This window comes from Sebastes umbrosus, chromosome 20 (assembly GCF_015220745.1).
Source record: "Sebastes umbrosus isolate fSebUmb1 chromosome 20, fSebUmb1.pri, whole genome shotgun sequence".
Classification (NCBI taxonomy): Eukaryota; Metazoa; Chordata; class Actinopteri; order Perciformes; family Sebastidae; genus Sebastes; species Sebastes umbrosus.
The window spans coordinates 16,615,069-16,631,485 of NC_051288.1; the positions used below are offsets into that span (position 1 = coordinate 16,615,069).

Sequence of the window (16,417 nt, forward strand, 5' to 3'; positions counted from 1 at the left end):
TAAGAGCTCTAGTTATTACCATTAACTGGTAATTATTTATTCCGCTGTGACTGTGTGTGTGTGTTCGGTAGACAAATGAAATGAGCTAAAACAGTGCAAATCTTAAAAAAAAAAAAAAAAAAAAAAAAAATCAATAGCCTTACAGCTTCTTAGCCTCACTCTGATCAATATGCATGCAATCAAACTTTTTGGCAGCATTACCTCCACCACTATGCCCATCGATCGGGTCCATTGATCCTGACGCTCAACCTCCTTTTAGGAGCGGAAGGTATGGATATTTAGCACTAGAGACCCCATCTGGCCATCGTTGTGAACTTTGACCTTCGTGTTAATCCTCAAACAAAAGATAGAACTTATTGGAACCTATACAGTCTGACCTGGGATCGTCCCGGGGGGGTTAGACTCTAGCCCCCTTCTGGGGCTCAAAATGTGAGGTTTGTGACATCGGCTCATTTGTGTGATTTGGAAATAAGGAGATTGAGGTTTGATATGCAACTTTGGTGCAAGTTTGTCTAGACACAGTCAATTGAAACATCGGTTGACAGATAAGATCAAGAACACAGAGCAGGACGGGGAGAAAGCGAGAGTGACGGAGGGTCAATGAGGGTGGGGCAGCCAGAACCGGGGTCTAGCGAGGGGATTGGCGTTCACTGAGGCTTCTCACTGATGTGCCGCCAGCCTCTTTGAAGGGATTATTAACACATTTTGATTACTCTGGTCCAGTTGTCACAGAAAATATAACCTCCATCAGGACTATAAAATGGACGGCCCTTTTTTCTTCTCTAGTCTCCCTCGTGTTGTTGCTCCCTTCACTTCCCGCGGTCCCTCCCATCATCGCCCTGGGCTGGCCCGACTCAAAGCAATCCACTGATTACAGTCTCAGACATCTTGCAGAATGGACTTACACACAATTAGTCTGATAGAGAGGAGACAGCACTTTAACACACACACATATTAGTGGACACACACACACTCATGCCCTGTATTGGCACTGTAAGAACATACAATGTTGAAAAACTTTCTTCCTCTCAATTGTCTGTACAAATATTCATTACACATAACATTAATATGGGAGGTGGACAATAATTGAATGATGACCTCCAAGTTGTACACAAAAGTACCAATATCATCAAATCAATTCTAACATTTGGATCCAACCTCTACGCCGTTAAGAGCCCAAGGAAACCGATGGCTCAATTACCGCAATACTGCAGTGTGAGGGGGCAACTTTCCATTGACACCACTAAATCTGAGACATCCACCATGTCCCATTAATTGCCAGGTTTCCCATGCTACTAGTCACAATGGTGGGCCACAACCTGCTTCGCCTATTAAGACCAGTTTGGATCAATTAGGTGTCAGCGTTGACCACTAGAGATACCAAGCCAAGTTTAAACTTCCAGTAGGAAACCAAGGCAACGGCGGATTAGCGGTTAGGTATACTGTACATTGCAGCCTTTTACCTCGTGGGGTCAACAGTTGTTGTGTGCTGGCCTTTTCCCAAAAAGCAAAGTGGGCATAATAAAGGGTTGGCAAGAATTCACTGTAAACATATTTTATTGCCAATTGGCCTTGTGATTTAGAGTCCAGAGTCTGTTATAACTGATAATGGTCAAAATACAGACACTCCAATGTTTATAATAAAATGTGAAAAACTATTCATGTTTAATGGATATGGAACATCCAATAGACATGGAACTGTGTTAGAAATACGTCCAATTACAATCAGATTTAGTTTACTTAATTGTGAATTCTGCATTTGTAGAGTGGTTGGGAGGAGACTTTGAAACCTGATGGCTGGGGTGACCATTTAAATCCCTTCATGGTAGCTTTATAACTCCACACACACACACAAAGAAACTATACATAGAAGGGGGTGACAAGCAAAAATGTAAACTGAATAATGGAATTGAATGTAAGAAACATTGAGGGTGCGCTCCCCTCACAATGTGACGAGGATGTTGCACAGCCTCGGTGGCTACGGAGGGACAAAAATAAAAAGCCACTAAATGTGTGTCAGTTGCAACTATATTGAGCCGAACGAGCAATGCAGTTTCGTAAAACAGGTTTCTAAGATGGGGAAATGCTAACTGCATTCCAGGACTGAGTACAGCCATAGCTAAAGACTGGTATTATTTCAAAATTTCAACTCAGGATACTAAAACCAACAATAAATGTATGTAAGTGTTGTTACTGCATGGTATCACTTATACTTCCATACCATGGAATCCAAATTACAACAAGGAACATTTAACTGGCTATGAAACAGGCTCAATTAAATACTGATGCCTCTTTATGACCTACATAAGCAAACGAGACCATCACAGAGAATATTGGCTATTTCTAGATAGTTATTCTTAATGTCTGTCATCGGGTCAGATTCCCCGCGAAACTCCTTCAGTTCAAGCGACCAGCCTGCTACAGACAGACCCAGATCCGGCTTCGCTGCCGCCTTCGACCTGCAGTCCGAGTCCGACGGGAGGTGGAGAGCTCCGCGCCCGGCAGCAGTGCTTCGCCTCGCTGCTCTGCTGGGAGCCAACCCCACACTGCTGGAGACTCAGGCCATATTGCTGGGCCCACTGAAGGTAAGGGAGATGCGAGAGAACCAGAACCAGGACAATGCGCGGGGCAGACTGTTAGACCCTGCTGCAGTAAAATCTGAGATTTTCTAAAGGGACTCCGGTGCTCGGAAACACTACCGCTTTTGTCCACAGGGACCGCCAAAGTCAACACAAAATGAAAGTTCCCAAGAGAACCATTTTGTTGATTAGATTACATCCTGAATTATTGTGACCAATAAAGAATAAGTGAGGTTTTTTCAATCTATAATATATTACGTTTGTACTAAAAAACCTTTCCAAGATAGAAGAACATTCCACAAAGTAAAACATCACTCAGATGGAGCAATCAAGCAATTCACCTAAACAGCTCAAGAATGAATTTCGCCATCAAGAAATAAAGTCTATCATCTATTTGTCTTTTTGGATCAAAGTACAAATATGTAAGCATTCATACAAGTCCTTCATCTGAACCAACGTGGACTCTGAATGGTTCTCTGAATGGCTTAAGCCTTATCTTTAAGATTCTGTGAAATATGCTACAATACATTTAAATATTGTGTGGCAAAATTCTCTGATAGAAAGCCAAACTGACCAGAGGAATATGAATCCTGATGATTTTGAGTCGATTTCACCTTCAAAAATAAAGCAGCCAACTTGGTGTCTTGTTAGTGTTTGTGCTTTTGACTTCTGAGATGCACACGCCTACCCAGCTTCACACCCTGTCACTTCAAGACTAAATGAAAAAGATGCTAACAGACAAGCAAACACATATTTCCTCCCTGAATAAAGCCTCTTTTCCAGGAACTGAGTGGGAGATTCGTAGGGGAAAAAACATCAACAACAAAGGGAAACAAACTCAGCAGTGACTCAAAAAGAAATGAGAGAATCAAGCAAACGGAAGAGTGGTTTTTACTGCGAACCTTAGCATCATTTACTGTGATAAGCACAGCTAATACATAAGAGAGGATTGCTTCTCTTTGTAGACCATTAACTACGTATCCTGTTTGTGAAATGTATATTCATAAACAGACTGAGGATTGAGCAAAGGGGCCATTTCCAAACACACGCATGATCTGTGGAAAGGGCCAACATGGTCGACATCAAAGGGTCCAGAGTGGGAGAGGTAAAAGTAGGCCAGGCCATGGCCTGGGAGAGAAGAGGAGAGGATACAGGGGGAAGTGAGAGAAAGAGAGAGAAGAGGCAGTATGGATGGAGAGAGAGAGAGAGAGAGAGAGAGAGGTTGGTCCCAGGCCGGGAGGAGCTCAGGTGTGAGTTGTGACAAGGCACCTTCTGTTCGAGGCTCTGAGGCCCCGCAGCCCAGACAGACATGGGCTCCTCTTGTTTGGCCCAAATAGATCCAGGTGGCTCAAGACGCATGGCCTCGTCACTCAGCACAACTTCACCCCCCACAAATACACACACACAGATACACAGGCACACGTGATGACAGATACACACTCAAAGACACTCGTACACTTGCAGTTCACTGGAATGTGATCTTTTTTAAAGGGCTTCCTGAGCAACAATATCTGTTTCGATTTAACGATCAGTGATCCAATACATCGATGCAAAATGAAAACGTTACACCCTTATTTTGAAATCCCTAACAGGTAAAAAAAAAAAAATTGAGAAATTTGGCACTTTATATTGAACAACAGGAGATCTATTTTTATTATTTTTATTAAAAAAGAATAGATTGTTTTTCATTTAAATGTCTGGAATAGCCCAGTAATAAAATTGTCAAATCATATTTTAGTTGTAGGGCTGCACGATTATGACCAAAATGATAATCACGATTATTTTGAGCAATATTGAGATCACGATTATCCATTGATTTTTTAGGGACAAAAAAAATTTTCATTGCACTTTCACATTTAAATAAACAGAGCACTGCTTTCACTTCTATGTTGTCCTACTGTACATTCCTGCTAATGTACAAATCTTTGCATCATAATAAGACTTAAAATAAGGTTCTTCTTTACCTGAATTCAGTGCATTCAGACATGCAGTAATATACAGTCTATTACTCTTCTACTCTGGACTGCAGCCGCAACATTCAGAAAAGTTTTTCACGGGCTGCCGCTGTAGTGTGCGCGTGCAGTGGCATGACATCGGCATGACAAAAGTGAAAAGTGAAGCAACAACATCTCGATTGCATCTCGATTGCCTCGTGTTGGCTGGCTGTTCGTTTATGAAGCACTTGATTTGATACGCAGAGGAGTTTTCTATGAGCGGAGCACGCATTTTTAACGTCAATATCGCAGTCGATCATGTTCATTTATTTGCGGGAAGCCCAAATCGTGATTAAGATTAATATTTGATTAATTGTGCAGCCCAATTTAGTTGCTTTTTGTGAGTGTATATAAATGTCACTCACTGTGTTAAATGGGCATATGATGTCGTCTCATATTGATCGCAGGCCGCTGAATTCAATCGAAATTGTATCGTGGCAGACTTTGTGATATCAGTAAAAATCGTATCGTTGTCTAAGGAATGAATATAATATTGTATTGTGATGAATCTTGTATTTACAACCCTACCTGTTATTTATTTTTTCAGTTTAACAGTTTCAGTTTAACACACTTCTTTTGTGTTTGTATATTGCACTGATGTGCTCACTTCACTGCAGTGAAGTGGTTTCTCACTTTTTTTTAAAAATAAAACAGATGCAACATCCAAGCTTAAGATGTTGCAGAGGCAGAAAAAGCATCAAAGACGGGAACAAACAATAGATACACTGTACTTAAATCTCATCGACAAAAACCCCTACAAAAAATGCCCACATTTACACTGAAGCCCGACCAACAAAAGGTCCAACGTAGACATTAAACATGTTGAAATGTAAGACCCGCTTGTACAGTGACTACCTTAACAGTTTTATATATCAGAGGGCTCTTTGATTTATGTGCTGCTGTTGACATTTATGATCAGTGTACTGTACAAGCAGGCTCAGGCAGATGGATGGTGCTACTGTTACTGCTGCTGCTCTGCTCCTGTTTAGAGACCCGAGTGTGGTCACACATGTCCATCCTGATGACTGGGAGTTTTCTGAAGGGCCATACTGCAGCTGACATACAGAGGCAGAGGAAGCACATTTTTATGATGGACATTCAAGCACAAAAATATGATAAAAGATAATTTTTTTTTGTTTTGTTTAAAATGTGACAGGAATGACCTGCATCCCTCTGAAGATCATCTTGACAGATCTACCAAAAAAAATGTCAACTTCTACCGCAAGAAAGATGCTCAAAACCACTCAAATCAGCCACATCAAAAGATGGAGCTCACATATCGAGACTTGTTAAGTTAACTGTAGTCGTATCGCAAAGGTAGGGTGCCGGAGCCATTGCTGTCACTCGACGACGCTTGCGTCTAAATTGGGAGTGAAGGCCTCCCCAGGAGAGATGGGTGAACCTGTCACAGAAGACTGAGGGAGCAGAAATGTTCAAAAAAACACCCCACACACATACACACAAACACTAAACCAACATCTCCATATGCTTAAGATCTTAATCATCATCACCATCATCTGTTCTGTCCTTTTTAGTGTGTGTGTGTGTGTGTGTGGTTCACATAAAAGAAGGACATCTGGAATACAATTATTCCAAGACACCCTCACACACACACACACACACATTTTCCCTTTGCTCTGAATTTGCATGAATTCCATACATCTGGCCTTTAAGAGGCAATAACAATTATTCACTGAGCTGGTTGTTGCAGCCCAAATGCAACCGGCCACTAGTCTAAACAGCTCATTAAAATAGCACAATAGCTCACTTCAAGCACGCAGGAAAATTGGCATGCGACTCTATCACTGCAATATCGTATGTCCATTCTGGATAATATAATGAATTCTGAGGAGCTTTGTGCAGAAAGTGAATGTACTGTATATTTCTTTTTGATTCGCTGGCACCGTTTTATTGCACTGCTTTCTTTTGTCTGTCCATATTGTCTGACATTTTTTGCATTTTTTTAAGTAAACTTCATTCTGGATGAGGTAAATTTAGCAATAACGTGATCAATAAAAAATGATTTTGCATGTTTATTTCTTTTAACAGACCTTTTCTTTTAGTAATGAAGACAATTGGGTGACTGGTGAGAGGTAACAAAGAGTGGAATATGTTACACTTGTATCTTAATGTTACTTTTAATAAATGTTTATTTATATAATTCACTATGTTGCAAGGAAATATTGCAGCTAAAATGTCAGATATAAAAATGAAAGTTTCTTCTTTATGAAATGATGGTTTTGATCAGGGATTCACCGATACCCGCCGATACTGACTCAAATAGCTGGATCGGATATCGGTGACAATGGGGCCGATTTATTAAATTCAATTCTACGTTCATATACTATATACATTATATACTGGAACTTCTGTTTAAGTTTTGACCAATTTGTTGCTGCAGTGAAAGGGTTTACAGTTGAATTGTAATTCCTGTTAATCTTGAAGATTTTTTTGCACAACAAAATTGTACAATTTATTATTTTAATAATATATAACAATTCAATAAATTTATGTTATGTTATCTATGTATTTATTTGTTATATTTTGTCTTACAAAGTTAGGAAACCGATGGTTAAATCAAGCCTGATGTTGCCTTACACATTAAAGAATGATGCCACACAGTGAGGCATACAGATTATTAATTAAACACATGGTATCGGAATGGTACTCCGTATCGGCCGATACCCAAAGACAAGGTATTGTTACTGATATTGAGACTGAAAAAGTCGGATCGGTGCATCCCTTGTTTTTATTTCCTCTTCTTGTTTATTTTCCGTTCCTGTTTCCACGCACTTGAAAGTTGAAAATGACCAGAATTACAGGAGGAAAACGTCAAACAAATTCCTGAAAAATGTTTGCCAAAAATACGGCAAAATTCGAAGAAAAAAAAAAACTAAAAATACTACTATCAGGTGGCCTTCACCGAACATTAAACAAGTCTACATCAATGCGTCGACTCTGTTCTGTGTGTAGTTTCATAACTACGCACATATTCACATCAAACCTGAGATGGGCCAGACCAAGGAAAGCGTCCCTTAGGCCGTCTTAGCCAGTCCTTCACAACTGAGCTTTAAAAGATGGGCGACAGTACAGTACGCTGCAGTTGGCCTTGATTGATGATTGAGTAACCCAAGATCATAGATGTGCTCAGGGAAGACTTGCCGGTGCAGAGCTGTGCATACATCAGCCCTTCAGGACTACCACTACAGTACATACATCATGCGGTGAGACTGACTGATGTGAGCACGGGGACTATGTCGACCACTTAAGGGAAGCTTTCTACGTGGCAGTAAACAGTCAAAGTTGACTAAAAATGATTACAGCACAGGAAAAAGGGATGACTTTGTTGTTATGAATCACATTTTATCGGAGCCTGGAACAACTGGAGGTGCAAAGCACATGCAACATCTACTAGCAGACACACATCCACACACACACAAAAGCACACATATTAACTTGTGCTGATATCCTTGACAGGCACAACTACAAAAGCATAACTCAGTGGTAAATAAATAAGTTCATGCTGTCTGCGTGCATTTTTCTTTTTAGGAACTCTTGGGCTCACATAGACCCGTCCAAAGGATTATGTGCGTGCATTCGTGCATGCACAGAGGCCCCCTTTCAGCGCCTTCTCACAGAGCGAGAAACAAGCGGCTCCTCCCTCCTAAAGCAGCTCAAGGGCGCGGCCTATCTACCGAACCGTAGAATGCATGAGTGGAGCTGTGCTTCTGTTTTCAACCAGCCGGCCAGCCTCCATCCACTCGGTTCATTTATGTGGAAGTCAAACTGTTTGTACTGTCAAGGTTATGTTATTTAACAGGGGAACGGGGGGGAAAAGGAGAGAGACGAGTTTCCGGGCAATTTGAAATTCTGATGAGCGCTCCGCCAACTGTGTATCCATAAGAAGCGAGTGGATCTGAAATGAGAGCAATTAACTTCAATCCAACCGGGGACGATTCTTTGAGACCTACACATTTTTTACTCTGCCACTCAGAAAAATGTTAATAAACACAGCAGTCATTTCACCCTGATCTGACAACAGAGAGTCCACATTTAAATTCGGGTCATTTCTGTACCAAATGTGCCTGTATGTGCACACATAAATTAAAAGGACAATGTCAGCATGTTGTTTGTGGCTAGCTTTGCTCCATAACTGTGATGCAGAGTCTCCTGTCCCAAAGCAACACACACACACACACACACACACACACACACACACACACACGAACACGCTTGAGCAGCAACACAGAGCACTCCTAAGGTTACCCCCCAGGACAAAAGCTTTACCATCCCACTGACTGGCAGATGGGGCAACCAGCTGACATCTCGGCCCGGCTCTGTTTCATGTTCCCTGGGTGTCTTAAACGGGCGGGCACCCTGTCTGATGGGCACAGGACAGCCAAGGAGGAAGCTCCTTTGACAGAGGAGGGGGCGGGGGGGGTTGCTCCTTGGGGCCACCATTGAGGAATAGAGGAGCAAGGACAGACGGAGATGGCTAATGTGCTTCAGTGTGTTTGTACAGTATAATTGTGTGTCTTGCGGGGTGGGGAGGCTCGGGGAAACGTCTACAGAAGTTGCAGATTAATAAAAGAGCTAATGACTGCATTTAGCCCTATATGGTGGTCTAACACAGGATCAAATATTTTCCTCAAGGCTGGAGCCAACACTTTACTGTTGCAAGGATCATGAGCAGTTGTACTTTTTTCAGATTTAAACCAAGTAATTTAAATCTAAGAGGACAACCTTTTGCTTATTGTGACACAAAAGGTGCCACCGAGCAGTTTGCAGACGTGAGGCTACAGGGTCTCTATCTGCGCTACTGAAAAAACATCTGTGTTACTCTACGAGAAGTGACACGCAGTGCATTCACTAAAAAGACTCTGACAACAAAGCAACAGCTACACCATCTTAAGCTAAAAAGGAGTCATTGTTGTTGTTGGGTTGTTCCCTCGCAGACCTTTGGATGCGGTCCCCAGCTGGGAAAGTTACATCCAATATAATCTGCTAATAACTTGTTTAAAACTATAAAAAAAAAAGCATTACTCAATGCCAGTAATCTTATCACCTAAAACATATTGGCACTTATATCAAACATTTTAACAGATGTGACTATTGTTATCATCTTTTTACAGTAATCAACCATATGTCCACAGGTGTAAAAACTTTTATCTACAATTTAACAAACGAAATGCGTCCAAGTGTTATAAGTTTTCCAGGAGCCTTTCATGATAAATTATTTTATTATAATATATCATTCACAACTCTCCAGTTTGCATTTCAAATAGTGGTATGAGAGTGATGGGAATATGAGGAACACAAAGTGAGTGTTTAATAAATAAAAAAATTAAATGCACTGTGTTAACACTGGCATAGCAATTAATATTGTTTTTGTGTATGATAAGATATTAACTGCAAATGCAAAAGATTACTTTTTGAGGAGATATTAAACATAAAAACTAATTTTATGCAAAAAAAATACATATAAAGCACTGAATTTGGTGGCACTGTATAAACTAAAAGTTATATTTACTGTTAAAAGTGATGACCATGAAGAGAACGCAAGACTATTTAAGATTATGAATTTACAGTGAAGATTATTTATTTAAAAACCTTATTTATTCTACGTTTTGGTGAACACTGTATTTCAGTTCAGAAAAATGATTCTTTACTTATTTGCATGCATTTTTATTTTTACTGTTACAGTAAGGCACAGGTCTAAAAATAACTTTTTGCAAACTCTAACTTTTATATATCTACAGTAAGTGAATGATGACAAAATACTTACATTAAAATGGCATCAGCAGTCAGCTGGGTAGCAAAGTACTATTAGTAACTTTAGACTGTCTGCTTACTGCTGCTAAATCTGACACACTATTTCAGCTGCACTGTGGATGATATTAAGTTTTTTATTTAAAAAGAAAAACATTTAATGTTTGAAAACGAGAGTTCATTCTTGTGCTATTAGGGTCAGTGTAGAGTAGGTATTCCTAATCTCAAAAAGTTTATTTTGGCTGGCTAATTACATATTAGTTCCTAAAAACAATCAGTGATATATATGTTTTCACTTGAACGCAAACAAATACAAATGTATTAATTAATTGCATTCAATAAATACCGTTGTAGTTATATGTTATATTTAAAACATATAGAGAAAAAGGTATTACTACTGCCGCATCACAGGTACAAAAAAATTTAGTTGGTATATTACTAATTTTACATAACTGTGAGCAAAGCAAAAGGGAAATTTTAAAAAGCAAACTCTGTTGAATCTGTATTAAAAATTGCCCATTTATATCTGCCAGCCTGACAGAGGACTCACTGTGAAGACACTGTTAATGGCAGTTACTCAAGTGCTTTGTTATAGCTCGCCTCTTTTTAAATAAAGATGGTTGTCACTTTACTACATTGTAAATGAGAACACATGTAAGGGAGGTTACTGGTCAAATAAAAGGATTTTTTTTATTATTGTAAACTAGGGAAAAATGTAAAAAAAAATTATGTTGTGAATTTAGTCATCTCCTTCCCAACATCTCCATCTCTTGTTCCTATACAGCAGCCTATTCACACTCGCTCTGATAAATGTCTCCTCATTTTTTTTTACTCCTTTTAGGGTTTTAACTGACATCAATCCTCTTGTCATGCAGTGCGTCATTCTCATCACAGAATTAATATTTCTGATATACGTCCTCGGGTGACAAGGTGGCACAATTCTCTCTCACTGCCACTCCTTTACTTTATTTCACTATTTAAATTTTTTTTTTTTTTTTATGGTTCTCCCATTCCGTTTTTTTAATATTTCAGCGCCTCAGATGTAGCGGCTCTTTAAAGCGCCCATGGGGGCTCCAAGTCCTCGCTTTTGTCTCCCATTTCCTTCTGAAACAGTTTTTCTTTAACCCTATGCGGCTCTTCACAGTTGTTGTCTCAGCTCTCTCCTCTCTGTCGCGCTTTCTGCTGCTTCCCCCCCCCCCATCCCCTCCCTCAGCTTTCTCTGTGTCAGCCAGAGGTCAACGCTACACTTTTTTCTTCTGCATGCAAGAAGGCAGGGGGTATCTTTTTACTTATTGTAACCTAAAAATAGAAAGAAAAAATCTGATTTAAGGTTGGGACGAAGGTGTCTTTTAAGATATAGTGGCATACCACTATCTAGCAATTGGAGGGTGTTTCGTATCTTGAGGTAAGGATTAGATTATATCAATAAATCATTTGGACAATCGAGAATATAGACCAATTTACAAACTTAATTTCTAAGGTTATTACTAACTGACACTGTGCATTATTCAAAGCTGATTTTTTTTATTTATTTAGTATACTGCTACTATATTATATATTATATTACTATACTATATAGTGTTGAAACACAAAAATAATGCAGCATTTACCATAGTTGGGGACTTCTTCATGGTTTGCTATTGAGAAATGTTGATCAGGTTGTTATAATAATATATTTGAATAATGTTCACACCAATCACAATGATGTAAAGCTATAGTTTGCGATCTTTTAAATGTGTGGAAAGTTATAAATTAACCTTTAAGACCCATCTTAAATATTTAAATGTTTGATTCTTGCTTGAATTAAAAAATCAGTCTAACAAAAGTTTAGATTTTATTTAACAACGTAGTAGTTTCAAAATGGGAAACCAATGTTTCTCTTAGCAATGTTGCCTCATGTTTTACTGAGCCTGAAAGCTCCAATGAGCTCTCTAGTCAGATCATTACTTCCAAGAGTCTCATTATGTTGAGAGCCTTGTTGAAGCTAATAACTGACTAAAGGTCTAATTATTAGATTTTCTCCTAATTTTATTAATGCTAACACGTTGTACAGACCCAACACAGGGACACAAGGAGGCTAGTAGTTGGTTTGATTATTCATTGAGGGAACCTTGATGGGCATCTATCTTTGGTTTTAATGTTACACAAACATGTCGCTTATTGCCATCTTCGTAGCGCCACTCAACTTAAGCTAATATTTGGATGTTTGTGACAACACCTGTCGATGCAGAGGGAAAAACAGACGCAGGGAAACAGGCGCACACACACACACACACACACACAAACACACACTCGAGTCTGTTGGTTCAGCTCTTCCATTGAGGGTACGTATGCTAGCCGGCCATTGTGCGCGTCGGGCCCTTTGTCTGTGCAGCCTGAAACTGGTGATTGCACCTTAGCTACCGCAGTTCAAGCGTAAACAGTGTTTTCATGCCCTGCGATATACACTGTTGCCAGTGGACCCCTAAATCCCTGGAACAGCTGAGTCCTAGGGTGTCAAAGATAATGGCGATTTATTGCAGTGCGAGGCTTTCTCATTGCCCCTCCCGCCCCCCCCTTTCCAATCGCCCCCCCCACCCCTCCCCCTTCCTCAAACAGATTAAAATTAAGCCTTAAACATGTGAGGATGGAATTAACACATTTAGCGAGTCTCCTCTTCCCACATCCCATTTTCGCTCCGGAGCGGCTGATCCCCGCTGCCGAACGCGGGTGCAATTTTAATGACTCGCAACGTTTTTGAAGTCCACATGAAAAAAGCGTCGCTCGCCGTTTGTGGCGGCGCTAGATATGGCTGGGCCACGGCCGGCCATGATTGGGGGGGACACACGCCGCCGACTCGGACTCCAGGCTCTTCGATAGGATCGGTGTCATTTTCCTCTCCACGATAAGACGCCTTGCTGACAAGGTCCGATTAGGAGAGAAAAAATCATTATTGCTACGCCTTTCATCCACCGGGGGTTTACCGATAAACAGCTCACCCGCGGCTAGATTTTCTGAGAGCGAGATGTTATGCGTTGAAGCATATACATTGAGGAAATATGGTTTCAAGCGGAATTTTGGGAGCGTTTTTTAATAATTATTTTCTTTATAAATAGCTATAGAAAAACATACTTTTCCTTTAAAACGTATTCTACAAAAGGCCTCTTTTCTCCTCAGCTGAAAACTCAAGCTGTGAAATATTTAAGTCCTAGCTCTCGGCTCCATTAATCAAACAATTATCAAATAACTTCACATTCTTTTTGAACACAATACAACATGCTGATTGTATCAGCCAACAAAAAAAAAAAGTGATTTATTATGCTATACCTAAAGGAAATCCACTTTAGCAAACTGATCCTTAAAATATTCAAACTACATTGTAGAACAGAGAGAATAAACTAAAAATAGAAGCGAGAAAGGATTCAGCCACATGTTGAGAAGAGAAAAGATTTACATTACATATATATATATATATATACTGTATATAATTCTAAAAATCATTCATGTAGTGAGTGAGAAAAAATCAAGTAAAAAAAGTGTCAAATTGTGGTGTAATAGCAGGTCACACAAAACTTCTAATTAATAGTAAAAACTGAATTTTAAATGGATCTGTTTAAAAATATGGGAATTGAGAAAAATAATAAAAACACTGCTTTTAAAATAAATGAGTAATGGCAACTATTACTCCTCTCGAAAATTTCCAAAAATGTCCACACAAAAAAAACACTTTTTAAATTTTAATTTGTAGAAATACGTTTTATTAACATGGTTACATTATATTAAATAATAAAGAAATAAAAAAAATATATTGTTTTGGATTAACCGAATATTGTAAATATTAAAGAATGAAATTAAAGAGCTAATAATAGCCCTCTGCTTAAAATAACACTGCCGCTTCATAAATGTAACTGATTATGTCATTTGCTAAGTGTTTGCTTATGGATTTGAGGAGCGAGCGCCACTTTGGTGGCCCAGCACCAAAAGAATCATCGAGTCTGATCTTTAGAGGGAAGAGGGAGAAATAAAGCGAGTGGGAGAGAAACAGAGAACGAGGCGAAGATGGAGGGGGAGAGATAGAGCGTCGGGACAAACGTGCGCTGTGTTACTGGGCCACTCCAGCGCCCGTGGACTCGCAGCAAGACTCAAAGCCACACTCGGCTTCAAAAGGGAGCCATGAAGATTTTTTTTTTTTTTTATGTTTACAAAAACATATTTATTTATTTCTCGTCACTCTTGTCATTTATCTATTTATTTCTTGCCGTCCCAGCACCCCTTGCTCTGCCACTGGAATCATGTTCGATGACGCCGACATGCTCGCCCTCCCCTCTGTTCCCCCCCCCCCCCCCCCCCCCCTCTCTCTTTTAATACCACTGCAGTTGAAAATCAAACTGCTCTAAAACAAATTGATGTACTCTTTAATATAGTCGTCACATCATCACAGGGTCCCCGCGCGTCTGCCTTGGTGACAACTGCAGGGCTGCTTAGCTTAGCCCAGCGATGGCTGCCACTTTGTTGGTCGCTTCAATGATTTATCACAAAAAAGAGAGAGAGATTGGGAGAGTGGGACGAGAGAGAGAAAAGGGGAGAGACGGAAAGAAAAGACCCCTGGATCATGATTGAGTCACTGGCACCTTTGATTGACAAGGTCTAATCAGCTTATCTCCATCCTAATAAAGTTGATAGCCCGCGGTGCTGCTCTCTACCTGGCATGGCGTGAACTTTGGGCTCGGCCGGGGCCCCTGGGGGCCGGGCCCTGGCCCTCTCTGCTTATCTAAACGGGACTGAAATCAATCCCTAATGAGCTGTTTTCATTTCGCAGGATTGATTACAGGCCCCTAAACACCAAGAACAGTCGCCTAAGAAGTGTTCTCAGCCTCTCGCTGGCCACCTTTAAAATGCAGAGTAGCAACGCTTTTGTCTGCGTCTGTCTTTGTTTCAGCAGCTCATTCTGCTGGCATTGCTAAGTTATTTGTGTCAACTGAGCAAGTATAAAGGGGGATGAATTTTCAAAGTAAATTCACTCCACATTTTTCCGGTTGAGTTATTGAGTCATACAATTTTTAAATATTGGCCTCTGAGATGCATTCATTCATAATAATTGTTATAAAAGCCTTTACATTTCATATTAAAATTTAATTTAAAAAATTAGAATTGCATTAAACGTGCATCAGTCATGTCTAGAGCTGCAACGATTAGTCGACTAACCGATTATTAGACAGAAAAATAACTGCCAACTATTTTGATTAGGGATGCACCGATTCGATTTTTTCAGTCCCGATACCGATAGCGATACCTGGGCTTTCGGTATCGGCTGATACCGAGTACCGATCCGATATCAGTGTTTAATTAATAAGCTGTATGCCTCACTGTGTGGAAGTGACTGGGATCATTCTTTTATGTGTAAGGCAACATCAGGCTTGACTTAAACATTGATTTCCTAACTTTGTAAAACAAAATGTAACAAATAAATACATAGATATAAATTTACTGGATTATTTATTATTAAAATAATAAATCGTACACCAGCAACTTGGTAAAAAAAATTCAAAATTAACAGGAATTATAATTAAAGTGGAAACCTTGTTAATGCAGCAAAATATTTGTCAAAACTTCAACAGGAATGAAATTTCCAGTATATAATGTATATAGTATATAAACATAGAACTGAATTGAATAGATCGACCCCATTGTCACCGATATCCAATCCAGCTATTTGAGTCAGTATCGGCCCGATATCCGATCCGGTATCGGTGCATTTTGATAATCGTTACAATCATTTTTCATGCAAAAATGGCAGAAAAAGCTGTTTTCAGCCTCTCGCATATGGAGATTTCTCGCTTTTCTCTGTTTAATATCATATCTTTGGGTTTTGGACTGACAAAACAACTTGGACTTTGAGAAACTGGGACATTTTTCACTATTTTGTGACATTTTATATACCAAACGATTAATCGATTAATCTAGAAAATAATCTGCAGATTAATGGATAATGAAAATATTTGTTAGTTGCAGCCCTAGCCATGTCTATGCAAACTACAGAAGCTCCAAGCACAAAAAAAACTACAATGAACCCATAATTTAAGTTCAAAGTTTACC

The 16,417-nt window shown here is 39.6% G+C and overlaps 1 protein-coding gene and 1 long non-coding RNA gene across 6 annotated transcripts in view; both read right to left on the reverse strand.

Moving 5' to 3' along the window:
* vti1a (vesicle transport through interaction with t-SNAREs 1A) overlaps nucleotides 1–16,417 on the reverse strand; it is a 134,434-nt gene that overhangs the window by 74,972 nt on the left and 43,045 nt on the right. The window lies entirely within an intron of this gene.
* On the reverse strand, nucleotides 9,792–11,982 carry LOC119479605. Its single transcript, XR_005204716.1, has 2 exons — nucleotides 11,953–11,982; nucleotides 9,792–11,641 (listed from the first exon to the last, which is right to left on the reverse strand). It is a non-coding gene; the product is annotated as an uncharacterized LOC119479605 (long non-coding RNA).